This window comes from Aquarana catesbeiana, linkage group LG02 (assembly GCF_042186555.1).
Source record: "Aquarana catesbeiana isolate 2022-GZ linkage group LG02, ASM4218655v1, whole genome shotgun sequence".
NCBI classification, from domain to species: Eukaryota; Metazoa; Chordata; class Amphibia; order Anura; family Ranidae; genus Aquarana; species Aquarana catesbeiana.
The window spans coordinates 540,105,989-540,132,136 of NC_133325.1; the positions used below are offsets into that span (position 1 = coordinate 540,105,989).

Consider the following 26,148-nt stretch of genomic DNA (forward strand, 5'->3'; position numbering starts at 1 on the left):
GAGCACTGAACTTATTCTCTCTGGAGAAGAGACGCTTGAGAGGGGATATGATTTCAATTTACAAATACTGTACTGGTGACCCCACAATAGGGATAAAACTTTTTCGCAGAAGAGAGTGTAATAAGACTCGTGGCAACTCATTACAATTAGAAGAAAAGAGGTTTAACCTTAAACTACGTAGAGGGTTCTTTACTGTAAGAGTGGCAAGGATGTGGAATTCCCTTCCACAGGCGGTGGTCTCAGCGGGGAGCATTGATAGCTTCAAGAAACTATTAGATAATCACCTGAATGACCGCAATATACAGGGATATGTAATGTAATACTGACACATAATCACACACATAGGTTGGACTTGATGGACTTGTGTCTTTTTTCAACCTCACCTACTATGTAAATATGTAACTATGTAGCTATGTAAATGTGCCTTCTCTTTGTCCCCAGTCACCCACTCTAGATTATTTTGTAAAGGGCCTTCATGCTCAGACCTGACCTTTTTACTATTAATATATTTGAAGATTTTTTGGGGGTTTGCCTTACTATCTCTTTCATGCCTAAGCCTATTTCTGACATTTGTTGCTTACAAGTTAAAATCAATATTTTTTGATAAAAAATTACTTAAAACCCCCAAACATTATATATATATATATATATTTTGAGCAGAGACCCTAGAGAATAAAATGGTGATTGTTGCAATATTTTATGTCACACGATATTTGCGCAGCGGTCTTTGAAACGCATTTTTTGGGGAAAAAATACACTTTCATTAATTTAAAAAAACTAAACAGTAAAGTTAGCTCAATTTTTTGTATAATGTAAAAGAGGATGTTACACCGAGTAAACAGATACCTAACATGTCATGCTTTGAAATTGCGCACACTCATGGAATGGCGACACACTACAGTACCTAAAAATATCCATAGGCGTCGCTTTAAAAAAAATTAACGGTTACCAGGTTAGAGTTACAGAGGAGGTATTTTGCTACAATTATTGCTCTCACTCTGTCGATCGCGGCGATACCTCATGTGTGATTTGAACACTGTTTAGATTTGTGGGTGTGACTTACGTATGCTTAACAAAAAAAAAAGATTCTTATTTATTTATTTATTTTTATTTTTTTACATTGTCTCTTAAAACAAAAAAAATCTGATCACTTTTATTGCTGTCACAAGGAATGTAAACATTCCTTGTGAAAGTAATAGGTTATGACAGGTACTCTTTATGGAGGGATCGGGGATCTAACGCCAAATCCCTCCTTTGCACTTAAAAGTACTCAGATAGCCAAAATTGGCGATTCTGAATACTGTCATCATTTTAAAATCGGCGCCATTGGTAGCTGAGTAAACTGGAAGTGATGTTGTGATGTTGTGATTTTACATCGGAGACCCGATTAGACCCAATCAGAGCCGAATCCGGCTTTGTTTGGGTCTCAGCCTAGGCAGTGAGAAGAGGTGGGAGGGGGGATACCCTTTCCTTTAGGATAACAGCCGCTTTTAGCCGTATCGGTTTTTATCACTAAAGAGCCAACCGCCCGCTCTAAAAAAACGGTTGCAGCTGCAGGCACCATCCCGGTATAACCCTTTCAAGCCATGAACGCATATATGCGTATGGTCGGCTTGAAGGGGCTTTTGCAATCTTTTGCATTTTGTCATTTATTCTGGATTTTTGCAGCCTTGATTTCCTTTTTACATATTCTGTTACATTGTTGTATCATTTAAACGATTATAGTGTTCCTTCATTTTTATATTTTTTAAAAGCTTTTTTCTTATTATTTATAACGTTTTTAATTTTGGCCGTGAGCCACATAGGTTTTATTTTTATGAGCAAAATGTATATATAACACTGCGCTAACCCAAATTGTAAGAGAAAAGCAGCTACATAAGAATATGACAATTATTCAAAAAACGTGGTAAAAAATATAGCGCTAATAATGATAAACCAGTCAAGGGTGATATTCACTGAAACAGAAACGTGAGTATGACTATTATGGCAAAATGCACTGATAAAGTTCACCTGGGTTGGACTCATTCCATACACTTGTCATTATGGGACTATCTTTTCACTTTCACCCATTGAGATATTATTGAACTTTATCAGTGCATTTTGCCATAATAGTCATACTCACATTTCTGTTTCAGTGAATATCACCCTTGACTGGTTTATCATTATTAGCGCTATATTTTTTACCACAGGTTTTATTTTTAGCCTGTTAAACTTATTGCCCATGGGAATATGCATTGCAGAGAGTTCACATACAGTCTTTTTGAAAAATTACCATTTCTGTTCTGTGTTTATCAAAGCTAATATTCCCTCCCAGTCTAAATCCCGGAGAGTAGCCCTCATTCTTAGAAAATTTGCTCTCTTAAAGTTAAGTGTTTTTATCTTTCCCATATGTGTTTGTTGCTTACAGCTAACATTAAATGAAATCATGTTATGGTCACTGCTACCCAGATGTTCTTATATATGAATATTGGTAATAATCTCTGCAAAGTTTGAGATTACCAGGTCCAGCAGAGCGTCATTCCTAGTCAGGAAACTGGACCATAAAATTGTCTTGTAATAGGTTTATGAATGTTTGCCCTTTAAATGTCCAGCAGTGCCATTACTCCAGTCAATTTCTGAGTAGTTAAAATACCCCATTATTATTATTGTCCCTGCCTTTGCAGCCCTTTCCACCTGTGCAAGGAGCTCAGTCTCCACCTCCTCTTTAACACTGGGAGGTCTCTAAAAAAATCCAACAATAACTTTTGTAGTACGCACACCCATGTACAGCTCAGACTCAGACATAATGCTTCAGACTCATCACACTCTCCATCAACAAGATCGTCTTTCACACTCGCTTTGAGATCACTCCTCACATAGAGACAGACACCACCACCCCTCCCTGTCTTTCCCGAAAGAGAACATAGCCAAAAATATTAATAGCCCAGCAGGGGCATGGCTAGGTCTGCAAAAATAGGATTTTTAAAACAGCTTACCTGTAAAATCCTTTTCTTTGAAGTACCTCAGGGGACACAGAGCCATAGTAGTTATGTGGGTTATAGGCCACCTTCAGGTGATGGACACTGGCACACCCTAAGACCAATTGTGCACTCCCTATATAACCCCTCCCACTACACGTGTATACCAAGTAGGGAGGGACCTCTATGTCCCCTGATGTACTTCAAAGAAAAGGATTTTACAGGTAAGCTGTTTTAAAAATCCTATTTTCTTTTCATACATCAGGGGACAGAGAGCCATAGTAGTTACTATGTGGGATGTCCCATAGCAATGCCAACTGAAGGGAGGGAGACACAACAAAAGTAGGGCACCAAGAGACTAGAGGACTTATACTGCAGCCTGCAGCACACTGTGCCCAAAGGTGATATCCTCATGACCTTTTACATCTACTTGATAGAATCTGGTAAATGTATGGATTGAATACCAAGTTGCGGCCTTGCAGATCTGAGCCATGGAGGCTTGGTGATGCACTGCCCAAGAAGCACTAACAGCCCTGGGGGAGTGCGCTTTAATATGAATCAGTTCAAAAGGCTGTTTTTGTAAAGCCGACAGGACTAAATTTAGGTCCCAAAGATTCAGGGGTGACTTAACTGGGGGATTACCCCCTGGATAAGGTTACGAACCAGAGAGTGTGAAGCAAGTGGTCATTGAAAAAACACAGGTAAGGCCGGCACCTGGCCCTTGATAGTGCTCAAGGCCAGCTTCAGTACTGATACCAACTGTAGGAACTAAAGGATCCTACCTATGATATATTTCCTGGGGTGCCAACCCCTGGATTCACACCAGGAGACATATGCCTTCCAGACTTTATAATATATGATTCTGGAGGCCGGCTTCCTAGCATTAACCAAGGTATAAACTACTGAAGCTGACAGCCCACGGTCCTTTAGAATGTGGGTCTTAATAGCCAAACCTTTAAATTTAGCGTTTGTAATGTAGGATGGAACACCGGACCTTGTGAGAGAAGGTCTGGCCACAGGGGCAGGGTCCAAGGGTCCCCTACCTCCATGCTTATGATCTCGGCAAACCAAGATCTCCTGGGCCACGCTGGGGCCACCAGATCTCACCTATTGCTTGATCCTGCATAGGAGACGCAGAAGCAGTAGAACAGGAGGGAACGCATAGATCAGTGAAAACTGATCCCATGAAAAGACCAAGGCATCTGTTCCGTATGCTATCGGATCCCTTGTCCTTGACACAAAGTTGTTGATCTTGTTGTTGAACCTGGACGCAAACAGATCCACGTCCGGAACTCCCCATTTTTGGCATATTGACAGAAAGATGTCAGGGTGAAGGGACCATTCTCCTGGGAACAATTGTTGGTGACTCAAGTAGTCCGCCTGCCAATTCCCTATCCCTGGAATGAATCAACAACTGCTGATAGGCAAGGGATGTTGTTTTCTACCCAAGACAGAATATGATTCACCTCTCTCTAGGCCGCACGACTTCTCGTGCCCCCTTGGTGATTGATATAAGCCAAAGCTATGGCATTTGTCAGATTGGATCCTGACAGGATAATTCCGTAGTCTGAGCGTCCAGGCCTTTAGGGCCAAGCGTACTGCCTGAATTTCTAGAATATTGATGGGCAAGGTCAACTCTGATTTGGACCATTTCCCTTGGACAGACGCTTCTTCCAGGACTGCTCCCGAGCCCAAAAGGCTGGCATCTGTTGTTACTACTTTCCAGGTAACCGGTAGAAAAGATTTTTCTTTTTGAAGATTTTTGGATATTAACCACCAATTGAGGCTCTGACGCACTGTGGCGGATAAACGCATCAGGAAGTCCAGAGTTTGGACCTTCTTGTTCCAAGTTGACAGGATACTGTTTGCAGCAGTCTTGAATGAAACTGCGCATAAGTAACGGCCTCGAAAGAAGCCACCATTTTTCCCAATAAACTCATGCAAAGATGAATAGAAGGATTCTTCTTTGTTTTGACCAACCGAATCAGTTCCTTTAAGGAACCGATTCTTTCCTGGGGCAAAAATACCCTTTTCTGGACTTTATCTATGATCAGCCCTAAGTACTGCAATCTCCTCGATGGTTTTAAGGAGCATGTTTCTAGGTTGAGGATCCAATCTAAAGTATTCCAGGTAGCTGACCAGACTTTGGTTTAAACGGGCTACCGATTGATCTATCAAGAGTAGATCGTCTAAGTAGGCTAGTATCGTTATACTTTGACCCCTTAACCTGGCTAAAGGATTGGCCAGGATCTTTATAAACACTCTAGGTGCAGTAGCTAGCCCGAAAAGGTAGAACTACAAACTGCAAATTAAGATTTTCTACCTCGAAGCGTAGAAATTTCTGTGAGCGGGGAAGAGTTTAGATCTTTGATATCCAGAATGTCCATTTGGATTTAACCAAACCCCAACCTCTGCTCTTACTTGGGGACCACCATGATCACTTTTGCCAAAAAAAATGGTCCAATACTTGAGAGAAAGACTTCTTTTCCTCTGGATCCTTAGGAACGTTTTGATCTGAGAAAAACAAGGAGACATGGACTCTTGGAACTCCAGCTTGTACCTTGGAGCTATTGAGGAAGTCCCCTATTCATCTTCCTGTCAGATCCTTGAGAACTGTAGAAGAATTCCCCCTATTTAGCGAGCGGGGCGCCTCCTCATAAGGAGGCTTCCATATCTTGTAGGTTTCCTCCCTCACCTCTTTTGTCCCTGAGGTTAATTCTGAGGATTACCTTTTGAACCTGACGGCGGAAACCATTGTGACTGCCTGGAGGCTGATGCCCCTGGCACAAAACAAGGAGCTTTAAAAATGAAGATATATTTACTCCTTTACTTAAATGGCAAAAGAGGGTACTTTTCCCACTAGAATTTCTTTGGATGAATTATCCAAACATTCTCAAATAGCTGTTTCACCGCAAAAGGAAGACTAGCCAGGAGCTTCTGCATGGTGAAAGGAAGTTTATCCTCTGCTGACATGCGCTCCGACACTCATGCATTTAGCTGTTTGTGTTAGCAACAATGTGCACAGAACCGTGTATAGCACCTGGTATTCCCAGGCGGTCTCCCATACAGGTACTAACCAGGCCTGACCCTGCTTAGCCTCTGAGATCAGACAAGATCGGTGCTTTCAGAGTGATGTGGCTGTAGGCATCACAGCAGTTGTGCGTTTGGCTAGTTTATAAGCAAACCTGTATGAGGACCTTGTGGAGGTTCTACAATAGAAACTCACAAAGCAATTATTGCAAACATAGAGCTGCCAGATCCTGGGCCTGCTGAGCAGGATACCTGAACACCTGTTAAATCACTGTCAGCGCAGGCTGCTCAATCTGCCAGAGAAAAAAGTGTTTTTTTTTTTTTTTTTAACAGGAATTCCAACATTTTATCCATTGGATGCCTAAGCATTTGAGCATTGTCTGCCGAGCAAAAGCTCTTATTCACAAAGGATATAGCAGCGTTAATTGCTGGTATACTCTACTTAGTGAATTTCCTCCACCATAGGATAAAGTGTAAAAAACTTTTTTAGGAGGAAAAATAATGTTTATCTGGGAGATTCTCTCAGATACAAAAAAGCTTTTCCAACAATAATGGACAGGAAAAGGCATGTACAGTCTGAGGAGGCTTTAGTTAAGGGAGCATAAATGTGGAGCGGACCATACAGCAATAAATTGCAACATTAATCTTAAGATTGAAACCAGCTGATTCTCCCACATTTGACACCTCAGAAGAGGAGTCATCAGCCTCACCACGGTCCCCTGAGGGGATTCATCTTCTCCCGCCCCTAGTTCCTCTGTTTGAGGGTCCTGGGCAATGGAAAAGAACCTGTACCATTAAAGTCGCTAATTTTTTTTTTTTTAAACCCATCATGGCTGAGGGAAAAAAGACCTTTTGGTAAAATACACAGGGGCTGCAGTGTTGAAAACAGTTGCAAACATTTCATGGCCCCGATGCTCATTCTGACCAGCCACTCCTTCTCAGGGGAGGATGCCATTTGTAGAGATGAGTAGGCTTTCCAGAGCTTTGAGGGGGACCCTTTTAGCTCTATTTTGGGGGTGTTTTAACCCCCCTTCTGACCTTAGCCCGATGCACAAAGCAGAGGTACTATCAGAAGAAATTGCATCCACTGCTTGAGCAATAGTCCAGCCACTGCCACTGCTATTAATGCTCAGACTCATGCAAATAGTAAATGTGTTAACCAAGAAATGCCTGTGTCACCAAAACCTCTTTCATGCTCCCTTTGCTCTCATGTGTCTGCAACAATTTTGCAGCCAGCACAAATGGAGTTTTTTTTTTAAAAAAACACACTCCTGCGTTGGAAAACGCCAACGCTGTGCTAAGCCTTGCTCCCACCTCGCATCGCACCCCCCTCCTTTCTCTTTCAAAAAGAGTTTTCCTGCACAAGCACGGGCCTCTGATCCGATGGGATTGGCTTGTGAGTGAGGGAGGGATGGCATGGAGGAGACCTGGAAGCCACCCCGTGTAGGGGCGTGAAAAAAAACGGCATTGCCGATAGTTTTCAGTTCTCCCTTATACTCAGCCTCATGAAGAGGGGAACAGTTCAGCCCAGGTGGGGGTGTCTGCAGGATGCAAAAACCCCACAAACTTACCGGAGGTCTGCCTGCTGGCTAGGGATGAGCTGAACACCCCCCGGTTCGGTTCGCATCCAGAACACGCGAACGGACCAAAATTTGCGCAAACTTTCGAACACTATTAAAGTCTATGGGACTTGAATGTGAGAAATCAAAAGTGTGGATTTTAAAGGCTAATATGCAAGCTATTGTCCTAAAAAGGGTTTGGGGAGCAGTGATTTTAATGATGCTTAAAGTGAAAAAATAAAAGTGAAATATTCCTTTAAATATTGTACCTGGGGGGTGTCTATAGTATACCTGTAAACTGGAGCATGTTTCCCGTGTTTAGAACAGTCCCTGCACAAAATTACATTTCTAAAGGAATAAAAGTCATCTAAAACTGCTTTCGGCTGTAATGTAATGTCGGGTCCCAGCAATATGGATGAAAATTATTGAGAAAAACGGCATGGGTAACCCCCCAGCCCATTACCAAGCCCTTTGGGATTGTATGGATATTAAGGGGAACTCCGCACCCAAATTAAAAAAAGAAAAGGCGTGGGGTCCCCAGGCCCTATATACTCTGAACACCAGTATACAGGCGGTCCCAAGAAAGACAGGGACTGTAGGTTTGTTCTTAAGTTGAATCTGTTTGTAATTTGGAACAGGTACATTTTGTAAGTGTAGCTCCAACCAAAAAATCTATTTTTAAGCTTTTTGGTAAACATAGGGAAGGGTTATCACCCCTGTAACATTTGTTTGCTGTCTGTGCCCCTATTCAGAAGATTTCACCTCACTTTCTGTCCCAATGACAATTGGATTTAGAAAATTTGGGGTTTTTAGGGAAACAAGGATTGGTGATAAAGCATCAGTGGAGGAGACACATTTTTCCCATATTAACTCTTACAGGAGAGAATTTCCCTTCCTAGGGGTAGATTTCCTCTCACTTCTTGTTGTCTCCCTCCGTTTGTAAGTAGGAGTCGTCTGTAAGTCGGATGTTCGAAAGTAGGGGCCTGCCCTATATACTCTGCAGAAATTTGGGCCTTAGGTGTTGGTGGTACCAGAACAATATAAGCCCTCACAGTTACTCTTGGTGGGAGCTGGAACGGGCCCTGCTTTGAAATATCATATCAAGAATTGTAATTACATGCCCCTGTTGAACAGGGTCAGAAAAATTGGGCCTTTGGTGGTGGTGTGGTGGTGTTGCCACAGCACTGTAAGCCCTCACAGTTACTCTTGGTGGGCGCAGGAACGAGCCCCGCTGTGAAATATTAGATCAAAAATTGTAATTACACACCCCTGTTGAACAGGGGCAGAAACATTGGGCTTTAGGCACTGGTGCTGGTTCCACAACACTGCAACCCCTCACAGATACTCTACTTTAGCACAGGAACAAGCCCTGCTGCAAAATATTGCAGCAAAAATTGTAATTACACGCCCCTGTTGAACAGGGGCAAAAAAATTGGGGTTTAGGCACTGGTGCTGGTGCCACAACACTGCAACCCCTCACAGATACTCTAGCGCTGGAACAAGCCCTGCTGCAAAATATTACAGCAAAAATTGTAATTACACGCCCCTGTTGAACAGGGGCAGAAAAATTGGGCCTTAGACACTGGTGGTGGTACCACAACATTGCAACCCCTCACAGATACTCTAGTTGAGTGCAGGAACAAGCCCTGCTGCAAAATATTACAGCAAAAATTGTAATTACATGCCCCTGTTAAACAGGGGCAGAAATATTGGGCCTTAGCCACTGGTGGCGGTGCCCAGAATCAAAAATATTCTTACAAGCTTTCAACATGGACATTGAGGAGGAATAGGATAGTCACTCAACATAACAGGATAGTCACTCAGCATCAGCATAGGCAGTCTTCAAGGGATCTCACATTCATAAAAAAATTAGTCGGTTACATCAACATCAGGTGCTTGCAGGGCTGTGTTTTGGCCTAGGCCGACAAGGTCTAGGCCTAGGGTGGCACTTTGCGGGGGGCAGCAAAATAGGCCACCCCCCCGCATGAGAGAAAGCCCCCCCACCCGTCTGACTGATTCCCGGCTCCCGCTGCCACCTCCAGCACACTTGCAGCCCACGGCGGCCGGCTTTCTGTAGCGGCGCCGCTGTGTATGGGCGTGCTTGGCAGAGGGTGGGGGCGTGTATCTCACGCCCCCTACTCTCTGACAAGCACGCCCATACACCGCGGCACCGCTACAGAAAGCCGGCCGCCGTGGGCTGCAAGTGTGCGGGAGGCAGCAGCGGGAGCCGGCAGCGGGAGCCGGGAATCAGTCAGACGGGTGGGGGGGCTTTCTCTCATGCGGGGGGGCGGCGTGTGTCACTCGCGCCCCCCATATGCAACAGGTGACAGGTGGAGCCTTAAGCTCCACCTACCCTCCCCTGCACTGCTTTCCTGCAGTGAATCTTCTCCTCGGCCCTGGGGCTGTGACGTCAGGAGGAGAAAGAGGAGCGAGGGAAACCCCCAGGACAGCAGGTACAGTGATTTAATAAAGTATATCAGTATTATGGGCACTGGCAGAATTTGATGGGCACAGTGGCAGCGTTTGAGGGCACAGTGGCTGCGTTTGAGGGCACAGTGGCTGCGTTTGATGGCACAGTGACTGCGTTTGATGGGCACAGTGGCTACGTTTGATGGCACAGTGGCTGCGTTTGATGGGCACAGTGGCTGCGTTTGATGGCACAGTGGCTGCGTTTGATGGGGCACAGTGGCTGCGTTTGATGGGGCAGAGTGGCTGCAATTGATGGGCACAGTAGCTGCAATTGATGGGCACAGTGGCTGCGTTTGAGGGCACAATGGCTATGTTTGATGGCACAATGGCTACGTTTGATGGGGCACAGTGGCTGCGTTTGCTGGGGCACAGTGGCTGCGTTTGATGGGGCACAGTGGCTGCGTTTGATGGGCACAGTGGCTGCATTTGATGGGCACAGTGACTGCATTTGATGGGGCACAGTGGCTGCATTTGATAGCACAGTGGCTGCGTTTGAGGGCACAGTGGCTGCATTTGATGGGCACAGTGGCTGCGTTTGAGGGCACAGTGGCTGCATTTGATGGGCACAGTGGCTGCATTTGAAGGGCACAGTGACTGCGTTTGATGGGCACAGTGACTGCGTTTGATGGGGCACAGTGAGACCCCCCCCCCGTGATAGCATTAAAACTCAGCAGCTAAAAATACTGTAGCTGCTGACTTTTAATATTAGGACACTTACCTGTCCAGGGATCCAGCGATGTCGACACCTCAGCCGATTTTCGGATTGGCTCTCGGGTTTTGCCACTATCATTCATGGTAAGGGAAACCGACCGGTTCCCTACTGCACATGTGCGAAGCGCGTTGCACTTTCTGAATGGCCCAGCGGAGGAAGGAGGAGGGGGGCAAACTTCAGAGGGGACAGCGCAGTCTCCCGGAAGTGGGGAAGGGTACCTGTCAGAAACAGGTACCCGTTCCCCCCTGAAAGGTGCCAAATGAGCCTAAAGAGGAAGGAGTGTTGTTTACAGATGATAGGGTGGGTCTTAAACAGGAAGGGGTGTGGCCTCGGCAGGATGGGGTGGGTCGTATTTAAATTAGGGGGGTGCATGCGTTTAGTCAGGCCTAGGGCAGCACAAAACCTAAATACACCACTGGGTGCTTGGTAGCTGGTGATCCAAGACTGATTCATTTTTATGAAGGTGAGCCGATCAACCGAGTCGGTGGACAGGCGCACTCTGTGATAGGTACAAAGCCTCCAGCAGCACTGAATGTGTGTTCCGAAAGAACGCTGTATGCAGGACAGGCCAGTAGATCTATTGCATACTGTGCAAGCTCTGACCAGTGATCCATCCTCAAGACCCAGTAACCCAGAGGATTTTTGGTTGCCCCTAGGTATTCCTGCACCATGTAAATCAGACGCTGGCATTGGTTGCTGGAACCAATCAGACCTTGGGGCTGGGGACTAAAAAATTGTCTGAATGCATCTGTCAGATGGCCACCTTCTCCACCGCTCCTTTTGTGACTGACCGAAGCCTCAGCAACACGTTGTCCAGGACCAGGAATTTGTAACCTCCCAGGCTCTGGGAACGTGTTGCACAAACCTTTCTGCAAGGCCTCCCGAAGATGTTTCATCCTCTGCTCCCTCTGCGACGGCTGGATAAGTTCCACAACCTTACCCTTGTAACGTGGATCAAGGAGGGTTGCCAGCCAGTACTGATCCCTCTCCTCGATACCACGAATTTGCAGGATCAGGGAGGCCATGTAGCTTAGGTTTGCTGAGGCATTCGGTCTGGAGTCCTCTGGGTCACTAAGGACGACCTGATCCGCAGCCACCTTCTCCCAGCCACGTACAAGTCAATGGGTTTCTGGGGACTGTAAATGATCCCTTGAAGACTGCTGCTGATGCTGAGTTATAGGCTCCACCTCCATGCTGACACAATCCTCCTCCTCCTCCTCTTTCTGTGTGATCAGCGGGCCTGCAGGTACACTGTCTGGATAAAGGAGGCCTTGAGAGGTAAGGAAGTCCTCCTCTTCCTCCCTGCCTCAAGTGCCCTGTCCATTATTCCACGCAGCGTGTGCTCGAACAGGTAGACAAGAGGGACAGTATCACTGATGCATGCACTGTCACTGCTCACCATCCTCGTGGCCTCCTCAAATGGTGACAGGACAGTGCATGCATCCTTGATCATGAGCCACTGGCGTGACGAAAAAAAGCCAAGCTCCCCTGACCCTGTCCTGGTGCCATAGTCACACAGTTACTCATTGATGGCCCTCTGCTGCGTGTGCAGCCGCTCCAGCATGGCCAACATTGAGTTCCATCTGGTGGGCATGTCACAGATTAGGCGGTTCTTGGGCAGGTTGTATTCCTTTTGGAGGTCAGCCAGCCGAGCACTGGCATTATATGACCGGCGGAAATGCACACAGACTTTCCTGGCCTGCCTCAGGAGATCCTGTAAGCCCAGGTACCTGCACAAGAACCACTGCACCACCAAATTAAGGACGTGAGCCAAACAGGGAACATGGGTGAAGTATCCCTGAGTGCTAGGCTCCACCTCCATGCTGACACAATCCACCTCCTCCTCTTCCTGTGTGATAGGCGGGCCTGCAGGAATACTGTCTGGATAAAGGGCGCCTTGAGAGGTAAGGAAGTCCTCCTCTTCCTCCCTCTGTTTTGCCTCAAGTGCCCTGTCCATTATTCCATGCAGCATGTGCTCCAACAGGAAGACAAGAGGGACAGTATCACTGATGCATGCACTGTCACTGCTCACCATCCTCATGGCCTCCTAAAATGGTGACAGGATAGTGCATGCATCCTTGATCATTAGCCACTGGCATGGCAAAAAAAAGCCAAGCTACCCTGACCCTGTCCTGGTGCCATACTGGCACAGGTACTCATTGATGGCCATCTGCTGCATGTGCAGCCACTGCAGCATTGCCAACATTGGGTTACACCTGGTGGGCATGTCACAAATGAGGCGGTTCTTGGGCAGGTTGCACTCCTTCGTCAGCCAGCCGAGCACTGGCATTATATGACTGACAGAAATGCCCAAAGACTTTTCTGGCTTGCCTCAGGAGATCCTGTAAGCCCAGGCACCTGCACAAGAACCCCTGCACCACCAAATTAAGGATGTGAGCCAAACAGGGAACATGGGTGAAGTGTCCCTCTCAGAGGGCGGAGAGGAGGTTGGTGCCATTGTCGCAAACCACCATTCCTGCCTGAAGCTGGCGTGGCGTCAACCACCTCTGAGCCTGCCCCTTCAGAGCTGACAGAATCTCTGCCCCAGTGTGGCTCCTGTCCCCTAAGCACACCAGCTCAAGCACCGCATGGCATCTTTTTGCCTGAGTGCTTGCATAGCCCCTTGAATGCCTACGGAGCACCGCTGGTTCTGAGGACAAATCTATAGAGGAAGAGGCCATGGAGGAAGAAGAAGAGGAGGGGGCGGAGGAGAGAGGTGTGGCAGAATCACCACTAGTAGCATTTTGGAGGCGTGGTGGTGGAACAAGCTCCAACAATACTGCACCCTGTCCTGCATCCTTCCCAGCTGCCAGCAGGGTCACCCAGAGTGCCATGAAAGATAGGTAACGTCCCTGTCCATGCCTGCTGGACCATGAGTCAGCGGTAATATGCACCTTACCACTGACCGCCCTGTCCAGCGAGGCCAAGACATTGCCTTCCACATGCCGGTAGAGAGCCGGAATCAACTTCCAAGAAAAAAAGTGGTGTTTGGGAACCTAGCACTGAGGTACCGCACATTCCACAAATTCACGAAAGGGGGCAGAGTCTACCAGCTGAAAAGGCAGCAGTTGGAGTGCTAGCAATTTAGCCAAGGTAGCATTCAGCCGCTGTCAAAGTGAATGGTGAATAACCATGAAAAGACCACCACCGAAAGTACGAGCCTCTTACCAGAAAGATTGGACTTGTACAGGTGTACACCTGACAAGCCAATCAAGCTTGGAAGGTAACCAATGAGGCACCAATTCAATGTATGGAATACATCGTCTGGATGGACATTCCGTTGAATTCAGCAGAGTAGACACAGCTTACATGCAGATGCAAATCAGCCAAACCATAGATAAAGGAAAGAGATAGGGCACATATCGTAATACTGTATAGGACAAGCACTTGAAAAAAAGACAATAACTGTGGACCAGCAAGAAGTCCACAGTTATTGTCTTTTTTTCAAGCGCTTGTATTCCTATTGGCAAATGTAAGTGTAATACTTATGATTTTATTTGGAATAAATATCGTATACAGTATTACACTATGTGCCCTATCTCTTTCCTTTATCTATGGTTTGGCTGATTTGCATCTGCATGTAAGCTGTGTCTACTCTGCTGAATTCAACGGAACGTCCATCTAAACGCTGTATTCCATACATTGAATTGGTGCCTCATTGGTTACCTTTCAAGATTGATTGGCTTGTCATGTGTACACCTGTACAAGTCCAATCTTTCTGGTAAGAGACTAGTACTTTCGGTGGTAGTCTTTTCATGGTTATTCACCATTCACTTTGATGTCTGCTCAAGATTTTAATGATCGTCACATGCTTGTTTTGGATCACTCACCACAGGGATTCACTATTATATGTGGTCCTTTTCATCACATATGGGCATCTATTTTTATTGATCTTTATACTGGTCATATGTCACTTTATTTACTGTATATTTATGTCACTGTTCACTTCTTTTATTGTGACATCATTGTCGAAAATTACATTCTTGGTATTCACTTGCTTATAGCGCTGCACTCACCCTCCTTTTTTGACCATTTTATTTACATTGTCGTGTTGGCTGCTTTTTCACGTTTTTTTTTACAGCGCGGTACTCTTTGTGTTTTTTTTTTTTTTTTTAGCGTTCAGCCGCTGGGCATGTGGATGGCTGGGACTGAATTTCTTTCGCCGGTTTAGCAACTGGGGTAGGGAAATTTGCCTGCTACAATCGGATGTTAGTGTAGCGATAGCAGATTGCCTGCAAGTACTTGGCACACCTAATTCTACACCTTCATTCCTCTCAGTGCAGGTTTCTGAGAGAACTGAAGGTATAGTGGTGTTGGAGATCCCAGCTGATGAGGAGCAAGGAGAGGTCCGCCTTGTTCTTTGGTGTGGGTCTTTTAAGTACGCTTGCCAACGGACAGCATGGGAGTTCGACATATGTCTGGTCAAGCATGTGGTGCCCACGCTTGATTCGCTTCAGACATATGTTGCAAACAGCAATGGTGCAATTTGCTGCACACGTCTCAAAAAAGGCCCACACCAAAGAACTTTTGGAAAAACGTGCAGAGTCAGCAGCGCCCTGCACATGCGGAGCTCTGCGGTGTGATGCAGTCAGTTGGCTGCCCTTAAGCTGGCCCCTGGAGGGCATCTTGCTTCGTTGGAGATGTGCCTCCTCCTCCTCTATCCTATCAGGCACCCACGTAGAGTCAGTGACCTCATCATCCCCTCCCTCACTGGAGCAAACCTGGCAGTATGCTGCAGCTAGGGGAACATGACTGCCAGTTTGTTGACCTTCTTGGGCACCCCCTCTCTCTGGGCTCACGTTACTGCCTTCCTCAATCTGGGTACCATCATCGAAGCCTTCAAAATGCTGCACATCCTCCTGCAGCATGTACCCAACACTGTGGTCAAACAGTTCGGGGGACTCCTCAGGGCATGATGGTGGGGCTAGGGAAGGAGTAACTGATTACATTGAGCCGATGGAAGAGGCCGCTTTGGCAGCTGCTTAGGCAGCCAAAGTACTCTGAGCCTGGGTGACAGAGGATGAGGAGGATGAGGACGGCTTGGTCATCCACTCTACCAACTCTTCTGCTTGTTGTGGCCAGCTGCCGAAAAAAAAGGACAGGCGTGCCCTACGGCCACGTGCTGAGGATGCACCGTGTCCACGACCAGCAATGTTGTCTGTAGACACAGAGCCTGCTTGCCCTCTTTTAGTGGCCTGTGAGCGTCTGCCTCTCCTTGTTGGCTTCCAGACATACTGTATTTGATGTATGTAGCACATAGGAAGCACCCGGATGCTGTGGATCAAAAGCTGATGTAGAGCCAAAGAACTTTTATAATATAAAACTTTAGTCATTGGTTTTCTGGACCTTAGCATGGTCTCTATTTCAGGTTAAAGTCCTTAAGTGTTGAAGAAGAGGAGAAGAGCAGGGTATTGTGCGATGATCCAAAAATCTCCACCAAGTAGTATCTGTTTAATGTCCACTCTCCCTGCTGTACAAACTGGAGAGGATGCAGCAAATAAAAAATAAAAAAATAAAATGGTCTGGTGCCCCCAGTGATGCATCTCCATCCCTAATATACATATATATATATAAAAAACATAAGTTTGCCCTGTGACTTTAAATGGGATGCAACACACGGCCACTGAGTTAAAGTTAGACATGATTAACAATTTAAATACAATTAAATACAATTAAATTAAATACAAGTAAATACAATTCTGGTCACATTACACGGATAAAACAATATCAGGCTGGATGATGGTGGTTCCAATACAAATTATACATAAATAAAAATTTTGAATACAATACATAATTAGGTAGAAAAGTGCATCCTAAAAACTCCTAAGACGCGTTTCGTGGAGTGAGAGTAGATACACATTTAAATGTCTAAGGTAAAACATCTGTTTTAATTTTGGATAAAAAAACCCATCTGTTTTAAGATATATAACACAATTAATAATGAATTATATCATTCAAACCACTTGGGCCACCAGAAGGGACCCCATACTTTCATTTTGGCTAAAATTAGCAACAAATGGCATCATTTCCAATTGGTGACAGTCAGGGACGTCTGGTGCACGAGCTGTGAAAATAGGACCTGCAAGGATCCAAGGAGGGCAAACAGAAGGTGTATACAGCATGGGTAAGATAAAAATGTCTCCATCCAATTATGTTAATCAGAGTAGCCCCGGTTCACATTGGAGCGTTTTGACATGCGATTTGACATGTCAAATCGCATGTCAAATTGGTGGCAACTGCCGTCAATGGTACTGTCCTAATCGGTGCGCCGTCGCATCTGTGACGCTGCACCAATTTCAAAAAGTAGTTTCTGTACTACTTTTTGTGATTTTGGGCTGCGATTTACATTGACATCTGTGCAGAAACCTGCACAAATATCTCTGAAATCATGGTCGAAATTGGGACTGACATGCGGGAGTGAAGTGAACCCGCACGGCTTCATTCCTGCAGCTCAGTGTGAAGCTGGGCTAAAGAAAATAAGTGCCTGATCATTTTATAAGTCAAAGTCCAGCTGAGGCAATGAACATAAGTAAAGCGATAACTAAAAGGTGAACACAAGAAACCAGATTGAAAGTGAATAGTGCTTATAAAGCTGTACCTAAGTACAGCAAAAATTTAAAAAAAATCAGTAGGCAGGAAAAAGATAGTAAAGAAATATTCTATTGGTTGAACTAGATGGACTTGTGTCTTTTTTCAACCAGACCAATGCCCTGTACACATGATCAGACATTGATCGGACATTCCGACATCAAAATCCTAGGATTTTTTCCAACGGATGTTGGCTCAAACTTGTCTTGCATACAAACAGTCACACAAAGCTGTTGGAAAATCCGATCGTTCTGAACGCGGTGACGTAAAACACGTATCGGGGCAGTAGCCAATAGCTTTCATCTCTTAATTTATTCTAAGCATGCGTGGCACTTTGTGCGTCGGATTTGTGTACACACGATCGGAATTTAACTGATCGGATTTTGTTGTCGGAAAATTTTATAGCCTTCTCTCAAACTTTGTGTGTCGGAAATTCCGATGGAAAAAGTCAGATGGTGCCCACACGATCGGAATTTCCGACAACACAATCCGATCGCACTTTTTCTGTCGGAAAATCAGACCGTGTATACAGGGCATAACTATGCAACTATATGGATGTAAGTCCACTAAAGGAGAGAGAAAACAATCCATCAAGTTCACAGGGCAGATACAAAAAAAGATAATAAATAGAGAAAAATAAAACCGGGCACCAAGACCCACCATAAATGTAATATGCTGGAGCTGAAGAGGCAGATATTGGCTGACATTCTCTAGAAGTGAAAAAGAAAGACAAGAAAAGAACACCCCCTACTGGTCCTCCCATTTATACCCTGAAGGGGCATCGCCAGTCCCACCCAACACCATGTAGAGCAGCCAAGGGGGAGGGAGGTACACATTAGAGCTGACATCTGCAACCTTGCAGAGGAGAAAAGCTTGAATGCCGTCCAACCGCAGAAAGATGAAATAATGCGCACCATGGTGGTGACACCATGAATATACTGACGTCATAAGCTGGGTGCAGACATGGCGCCGATGGTATGCAGGCCCCGCCCATCAAGGGAGTAGGCAGGGACAGCGAAAGGAGGCAAACCTCCCAATAGCATTGCAGCTTCCTGAAGAGAACAACCCCACCAACTGGTCCCAAATGGAAAATGCCATATAAAGAATCTAGTGATCCATATAGTGACAAGAGTCTAGCATCAAAGCCGAGCTCCACCCAAAAGGGGAAGCTCCGCTTGTTCATGGTCTCCCCCCCTCCACTGCCACACCAATTGGAAATGCTGCCATGTCTATCTAATTTTAGCCAATTTGTAGTTATGGGGTCCCTTTATGGTGGCCCTAGTGTTTTGAATTATATCATTCATTAAACTGATGTTTTACCTTACAGACATTTAACTGTGCATCTACTCCTGAGGAAGTGAGTGGTGACTCCCGAAACGCATCAAATTTTTAGGGTGCACTTTTCTACCTAATTATGTATTGACATTTGGAACCTTTTTATCATGAACTACCATCAATCAGCCTGGTATTATTTTATCTGTGTAATGTGACGAGAATTGTATTTACTCATTAATAAATTGTTAATCATGTCTACCTTGTACTCCGTGGCCGTGTGTTGCCCCACATTTAAAGCCCTGTTATCAATAAAAACTTATGTTTTTATTGATATGTATATTAGGGATGGCGGTGCAACACCAGACCATTTTAATTTTTCATTTTGTATTTGCTGCATCCTCTCCAGTTTGTACTGCAGGGAAAGTGGATGTTAAACTGATGCTACTTGGTTGAGATTTTTGGATCATCGCACAATACCCAGTGTCTGCTCTTCTCCTCTTCTTCTCCACTTAAGGACTTTAACCTCAAATTGAGACCACGCTTAGGTCCAGAAAATCAATGACTAAAGTTTTATATTATAAAAGTTCTTTGGCTCCACAGCATTTTGTTCCACACCATTTGGGTGCTTCCTAAGTGCTAGAGTTTCTACAATCAGCCCTAGGTGTTAGACTTATCAGACTTTGCAGGTGCAATTGTTTTTAGACATGTGCACACTGAAATATTTTGTTTTGGAATTTCGTTTTCGTCCAAAAAATACATTTATTTAGTTACTCCCGAAATTCACTTTTACTTATTTTGTTTCGTTAAAAAAATATGCATTCATCCAAAAATCCGAAATAGTTAAGGTTGAATCTGTCATTGAAGGTTTATGGTGTCTGTCGAATGTTCTACGAAGATTCGACGGAGCAGCTAAACTGTACGATGCCGCAATCGTACATTTCCGGTCGAATGTTCTGCCTACAAGCTATAGTAGATTTCTTATGTTGTATGACACTAGTAATAATTATATTTATTAATTATTATTACTAGTCAACCAACATTAGAATTCTTCTATAGCCTATGGGCGGAGCATTTGACCATAAATGTCTGCTCGCGGCGACTGCTTCGTCGAATCTTCATGTCGAATCTTTTCTGTCTATGTCGAATAATCTTGGACTTATAGAGTTAGGTTAGGCACATTCGACCTTTTTTGCTATTGTCTGTATAATGTCGGATCTTTTCTCTCTATGTTGAATCTTTTCTCTCTATGTAGAATTTGAACTAATAGAGCTAAGGTTAGGCACATTCGACCACAAGTTTGGTGGACACAGATCGCTATTGTCAGCGTCATGTTGAATCTCCTATCTATATTGAACTGTTGTCGCAACGAAAACGAAAATAAAGCATTTGTTTATGTCGGATCTTTCAGTTTTCGGATTCTGCGCGTTCGTTATTATCAGGCTCCTACTTACCAGACCGGCGAGTCCTGTCGGGCAGAGGGTAGGCTCCCTTACCCTCCGACTATCGGCCCCCTGGTAGAGTAAACAGGGGGTGCGACAGTACGGAGTGGTATGAAGGCCTGTATGGCTGTCCTGGTATTGCAGTCCGGGAGTCACAGGGTTAACAGCTGGAAAGACTGGAGTAGGCTGGAGCACCTTCACTGAGCTGAGCAGGCTGGTGTGGACAACAGGCAGGAAGTCTGCAGACAGGCTGATAGGATCCCAGGGAGCAGGCAGATGGATGGTCAGGAGGCAGGCCGGGTTTGACAACAGGCAGACGGCAGAGGTACAGTGGAACAGGCAAGCGGATGGTCAGACAAGCACAGGTCGGTGCAGGCAGAGTTCAGAGAGAGGTCGGGGGACAAGGCCGGGTCAACAGGTATAGCAGGAACAGACAAGGTACACGGTCAGGCTCTGGAACGACTAGCTGTTGATTAGGCAGCACTGGTCACCAGAACTCACTGGCTTAAATAGGGCTTTTGGCGCCAAACGACGTGCACGCGCGCGCCCCGGCACACACAGGCACGCGCGCGCGCCAACGCCCGCGCGCGCGCCCCCGCACACTGGCGTGCACAGTGGAACGATCCTGGACACACACACCGGCGCCGCGAGGAGCCCGCACGGCGAGGTCCGCAGGAACGCGCGCGCCAACGCGCGCCGACGCACCCTGACGCACACCACCGCGGGCACCCCGCCTGCCGAGGTAAGGACCCTGACAGTTATTGTTAATAACGATAACGCAAATACCTGAAATTCTGACTAAAACGAATGCACATGTCTAATTGTTTTGTCTTTCGGCTTTACAGAGGTCCAATGGATGTTCAACCCTATTGTAATGCAATTTATGAAGACAGCCATGAGATAACTTGTTCCAAAGTGGGACCTACCCATGGTCCTAAACAGCTTTACAAATCCTCTTTTTTCCTATCAGACTCATGTCCCATGTGGTACTTGAATCTGAAGACTGTTTTTGACATCTATCATGTCTGCAAAAAAAAAAACAAGGAAAAGGGGCGCCACTGAGTATGTATCAAAATAAATTTATTATTAAAAACAATAACCACTCACATGTAGGACTGAAGTGTAGATTTCAGATACATCTCATGCACGAGAAGGAGCAGAGGACTACAGGTGGCAACAAGTCCAGATGCACTGACATCACCTCTCATGAGCTGAAGATGAGCTGCAATAAGCCAATGTTGTAGTCCAATAGCACACCAAGTACAGGAAAGCAGAGGAGCCATCAGGGGTGGTGTGGGTTCCAGAAGAAGGAAGGTGAGGGCGTCCAAGCTGGTTCTCACATGTGTAGCGGTGTATCCCAGGATCTTGTCCGGCATCCGTGGTGGAAGTAAAGCACGGCCGTGTGACCGGAGCCAGAACGAGGCTTGGATCGCAAAACACAGTGGCGCCGAGCTGTGACGTCACTCCTGTGTGACGCGTTTCCGAGTTAGCTCACTATTGATGGAGGAGATAGCGGCACTCCTTTATCAAGCATAGGGGAGTGATACTGGACTGTGGCATTATATAGTCAATCAGGGGGTGGGGCCAGGAAAGAGAATATTAGACACACATAGGTAAAAATCAAATAGAACAGAACACCATAAGGACATAAAGTAAAATAAGAAAACACAAATTACATTATTCTATGAAGCAATAAATTATGAATAAAACTGATCATGACAATAAAGGGAGAAGGCGGATATTATTACGTGTGCAATTGGATAAAAACCCAAAAGGAGCATTAGCCCTGGGAGTGAATATATGTAAATGTCAATGAGCGATGTTGGATGAGAAGGCTCATATAACGTATACAGATGTTTTTAATGGAAGTTTTATTAAAAATATATATTATTGTTATGGAAAAACATCCCTAACTTGGGAGTAGGTGGATGTGAGTAGTAGTATAATGATATAATCTGGAAAATAAAATTAAATGTATATAAACATAAATAAAAAAGAAAATGACGTATTATAGATTGATTAAAATCTATAAAAATAAATGTCGGATAGACATGTTGAATGAAAAGGCTCATATGAAGTATACCTATATTTGTAATGAGATGTTACTGTTGAGCTAGAGCATCCATATCTAGGGAATAGGTTGATATTAGTAGTAGTTTAATAATAGTAAAACTACACATAATATTATTATCTATAAGTGAACATAAATTATAATGGAAAAGTGGCATATTCTAAGGGGCAAAATATGAATATATGATCCAAAAATAAATATATATGCATGAACACACGCACATCTGTATAAGAATGATATAAAAATATCTGATCTGTAAAAAACTTTATAAAACAGTAGAAATTTCTATACTCTCGTTGAGGCCACCAGGCGAAAGAACATCAAGAGTATAGATCCAAAAAGTCTCCCTGGCACAAAGTTTTTTAAAACGTTCTGCTGCAGTGAAACATTTGGGAATTTGTTCAATAACCCACACACGGAGACCCGTGGTGGATTTTTTATGAAATTCTGCATAATGTCGCGGGACACTGTGCATGTCCTTCCCGCCCTCTATAAGTCAGCGGTGTTGTCCGAATCGCTGTCTCAGAGGGCAGATCGTTCGGCCCACATAGATAAGACCGCAGGGGCAGGTAAGGGCATACACCACAAAATTAGAGGAGCAGTTATAAAATTGGTCCAACTGATAAGTTTTGCCCTTACAATAAAACGATTTTTGTCCATGTGTGATATAGGGACAAGTTTTAAACAGTGCCTTTTTGCATTGAAACATGCCAACTAGAGGTATTAGAGTGATAGGACGGTCTGTAGGATGACTAGATGATAAGATAGGTAGTTTGCTAGGGGCAATTTTGTTTTTTAAATTTGGAGCTTTGCGATATGTGACTCTGGGTTTGGTAGGAAGAATGGTATTCAAAAGAGGGTCCTGTAGTAAAATATCCCAATATAAACAAAAAATACCGCGCTGTGATAAGATGGCCAAAAACGGTTTGACCAAAGAAACAAACAAGCAGGAATAAATAACTAGTGACACCTAAAAGAGCTGCTGCTATAAGTGAGATACACACCTGTTCAAATAAATAATAATAAATAACAGCGCTAAATATACTACAAAAATTCCATTATAAATGTGTATATAATATCATTATATGTGACATAAACATTATTAATACATAATTGTGATAAAGTAATCCATAAACCCCATTGAGGTGAATTTAGATGTAGAAACGACAACTCTGCAGGTGAACATTAATCAAATCCATCTAAATGAAAGTGAAAAAAAGTCTGAAGATTTAAACCAAATTCTTCTTAATGATATTGGAAAGATGGCTAATTGATTCCTCCACCGCACCACTGTGTTAACACCAGTATAATAATGTGCTTACCACAAGGCAAGCTTAAACAAGCCTGTGACCTTAACCTGGTCAGGGCCTTTAGCCAAAGGGGATGATTGGAAGGCGATAGGCCACTAAACCATCTGGGGAATCAGCCACAGCAAGGAACCCTTCATGCGCACATGGAAATGAAGAAAAACAGCATAAAATGTGTAGGCCGGCCGGCTACAACGAACACCCATCCTACAGACGGACACACGGGACGTCAGCACGTCAGCACGTCAGCTGACGTCCCGTGTGTCCGTTAATGTTAATGTTTATGTCACATATAATGATATTATATACACATTTATAATGGAATTTTTGTAGTATATTTAGCGCTGTTATTTATTATTATTTAAAATATCCCAATATTTCCATCTGTATGACTTAGTTCTAAGTCTAAAAAGATCAAATTACTGGAGTCAAAAACATGGGTAAAGGCCAGCCTGTATGGATTACAATTACAGTGCTCTACAAATGAAGTGATCAGGTCAACAGGGCCATCCCAAATCACGATAATATCGTCGATGTATCGCCCAAAAAATACAATATTGGCTGAATAGGGATTGTTATACCAAATGTAATTCTTCCCCCAATAGCCCATGGCCAAATTTGCGTATGAAGGAGCAAAATTAGCCCCCATGGCGGTTCCCTGTAGCTGTAAGAAGAAATCGCCATTAAAATCAAAATAATTATGGCGCAAACAGAAATCAGTGGCCTCCAAAATGAATGTAGCCTGCCTAGCATTTAGCATAGGATCTTGAGCAAGAAAAAATTCCAGTGCTTGTAGGCCAAATTGGTGTGGGATTGAAGTGTATAAGGACGTGACATCCAAAGAAAGCCACGTATAAGTAGATTCCCACCTATAAGGTGCCAGAAGCTCCAAAAGATGCTGGCCATCTCTAATGAAAGATGGTAGTTGCTGAACTATGGGCTGTAGATACAAATCGATGTATTGGCTGAGACCGGTGGTTGCACTGTCCATAGCAGCCACAATGGGCCTGCCAGGAGGGGATGTTAAATTTTTATGGACCTTTGGCAAATGGTAGAAATAAGGTACCTGGTAAAAGTTTTTGAGAAAAAATGAAGCTTCCATTTTGGTAATAACTCCACTAGCAAGGGCAGATTGAACCACACGACTGGCTTCAAGGGCAAATTCGTTGGTGGGGTCTTTAGGCAATTTAGTATACATGGTCTTATCAGAAAGTAGTCTATATGCCTCCGCGATATAGTCGTCCCTATTTTGGAGGACTATACCCCCTCCTTTGTCGGCCGGTTTGATCACAATATCGGCAGCATGAATCAGAGTATCTAGTGCTCTTGTTTCTGCGACAGTGAGATTGTGAATATGAGCAGGGATAGTGGAGGAGGACTGGCAGAGTTTCACAAAGTCGGCATAGACGACCCTGTAGAAACTCTCGAGGTAGGGTCCTTTAGACTGAGCAGAGTAAAAAACAGATTTTGGTTTTAACGATGAGTGTACTATGGGAGGAGAGGTAGCCAAATGCTGTGTGAACAGCATGAGCATGTTGTCTTCCTCTGTATGGGACTCCAACATATCTATGATGTCGCCATCATACTCAAAGACGTCTGGGGAAGGATTAGGCTGGACACTGGAGATAGGATCTACATTATCTACGGTGGGTTTAAGGGATTTGGCTTGAAAAAATCTCTTAAGGGTAAGGTTGCGAATGTACCTATTGAGATCTTTGAACAAAAGAAAAGGGTTAGGTTTATTAATGGGGGCAAAATTCAGTCCTCTGCTAAGCAGACTGATGTCTGCAGTAGAGAGTGTTCGAGAGGATAAATTAAAAATCTTTATAGTTTCCGGAACTTCAGTTGGTAGATTTCTGGACTTGTTTCGTCCCCCTCTGCAACCTCTCCGGTGAACTTTCTTTTTCCCGGGTTTGTCCGAGGGGGGCTGTGAACTAAAAAAGGACGGTCAACAGACGGGGAGAAGCCTGAAATGTTAATAGGGTTGGTATGTGGAGGAGGGGGAGACGTATGAGGGGGAACAGAAGGGTGAATGATGGAGAAATGAGAGGTGTCCTGGGGATCAGATCCAGACAGATGCATGGTACTCAGTGGACCATCAATATTTGTTGGTTGAGTATCCATTGTCTCTACGTTGACCCTCTCCGGCATGGGCATGAGTGCCTGAGCTATCAGGATTTTCAGGCAAAGAAGCCGTAATATACCTTTTTCAAGGATAAAGGTTGACCTTGCTCAGTTTCCTTAAGGCGTGTAGGCAGGTGCAGTCTACTTTCTCCACTGCAGGTGGCATTCAACCACAGCAACATTGTGGGGGGAGGGGAAGTGTCAGGAAGGGCAAGCCAGCAACCAAGATGGCAGCCGCAGAAGAATGCCTGTTCTCCATATTCCTATGAAGAAAACCACATCGTTTGTGCGCACATGAAGATGCATGCGTACGCTGTGAGAGCTTTTGGTGCCAAATGGACTATTTAAATGAGGCAAACACCCAGGATCAATGCTGTCTGGACTACAGCGTTCCCTGTGACCCCTGCCACCTGCTTATCCTGAAAACCTGTTCCAGCTGATACTTGGCTTGTTCCTGACTCCCAGCTTGTTCCTGACTCTGCTTCTGTCTCCCCCTCTGGTTACCTCGCTGCCTACCTGTTACCGACTCGGTCTGTACCCCGACTCTGCTCCAGCTTCTGCATCTGTTCCTGATCTGCCCGCTCGTGTATGACCTGGCCTGCCTGTTTTTCTACCTA

The 26,148-nt window shown here is 44.8% G+C and overlaps 1 protein-coding gene and 1 pseudogene across 2 annotated transcripts in view; one reads left to right on the forward strand and one right to left on the reverse strand.

Annotated features, from left to right (window-relative positions):
* The window catches only part of CTSE (cathepsin E), a 553,970-nt gene that overhangs the window by 223,376 nt on the left and 304,446 nt on the right, over window positions 1-26,148 (forward strand). The gene's annotated exons all lie outside the window — the stretch shown is intronic.
* LOC141130539 (5S ribosomal RNA) lies at window positions 5,986-6,103 on the reverse strand (annotated as a pseudogene).